Below are 1,301 nucleotides of genomic sequence, written 5' to 3'. Positions count from 1 at the left end.
CCCCCACGCTATGTCAAGCCAAGCCAAGCCAATCCAATCCAATCCAGGCCAGCAAACTGACCCCGTTAATCTCAACAGAGAGCCAACCTCATGCAGCAGATACAACTACAGGATCCAACTGCCTGTGTTATTTGTAACCCGCACTGTGAATTACAGCTTCTTTTGAAACGACTCAGAAATACTTGCCCTCTAAAACATACAGTTTGCAACGGGGGAAGCAGGGCTGCTGATCATGTAATGGAGTGAAAGTCACTCCTGACCCGTTACTGCTGCAGAAAAGGTCTCTGTCAGACCTGATACCATCAAGACTGAAGTTGAAACTCAGTTAGGTCACAGGGGAAGGCAGCGTTTTACAAACAAAGCCTAAATATGACAGCTGGCCATTTCTGTAGTAAATCATCGCTGCTGGAACTCTGCTGGCTTTGGAAAGTGGCAGTTGAGACATGGAGTCAAGTGCCTGTCTGTCAGTCTGCGTAGACTAGTTTCACACCCAGTGATCTCCGTCAGCCGTCTCTCGGCCAGTAGTGCCGCTCAGCAGAGCCACGGCAACCGCCTGCGCCAGCTGTTAGCGCTGGGCTGGGCGAGGGCTGAGGGGGGTGGAGGGGGATTACACGGCCCGTGACACAACCACCACTTTTCATTTCCCGTAGTAGGGCGAGGGAGCGTCTCCATGTGCCTGCTGGGGTGCTCAGTTTGGTCTGGTAGATAGCTGCCCTGCGCCACGGGTGGTCCGCCCTGCGACTTCCCCTTTCTACTGGCACAGATCCAACCCCCTCCTGTCCCTGGGCACAAGAGCAGCTGGAGGAACGGCCGAGATTGAAATGCTGATCTTAAGGAGGGATCGACCGATACTGTTTTCATCAAGGCCGATACAGATTATTGGTAGTTAACAAACTCGATAACCGATATTTGGAACCGATATGCATTTACAGTGAAAAATGAATCGTTAAGTACAAAATTAAGATTTTGGAATGTTACAAATCCAACACAAAACTTTGTTTAGATACTTTGAGCAATTATTAAATAAATTAGAAACCGAAACAGAGGGACAGTTAAAGTGGCGCAATTTTTAATTAATTCACTTTACTGGGTATCAGGCAAATAAAACTGGGACAGGCAACATGGATAACTTGCACAAATGGATTGCCTGAATAACAGAAACCCCTCTCAGAATAACACAATACAATTTAAAAAGAGGAAGGGGATTAATAAAAAAGGTATCAAAAAAGTTATTTTAGGCAAAACATAGATCTCACACACACACACACACACACACACACACACACACACACACACACACA

At 47.0% G+C, this 1,301-nt stretch overlaps 1 protein-coding gene across 6 annotated transcripts in view; it reads right to left on the bottom strand.

Annotated features, from left to right (window-relative positions):
• LOC116704088 (protein unc-13 homolog B) overlaps positions 1–1,301 on the bottom strand; it is a 97,341-nt gene that overhangs the window by 76,791 nt on the left and 19,249 nt on the right. The gene's annotated exons all lie outside the window — the stretch shown is intronic.

Source organism: Etheostoma spectabile, chromosome 16 (assembly GCF_008692095.1).
Source record: "Etheostoma spectabile isolate EspeVRDwgs_2016 chromosome 16, UIUC_Espe_1.0, whole genome shotgun sequence".
Lineage (NCBI taxonomy): Eukaryota > Metazoa > Chordata > Actinopteri > Perciformes > Percidae > Etheostoma > Etheostoma spectabile.
This window is presented reverse-complemented; position numbering and strand designations above follow the sequence as displayed.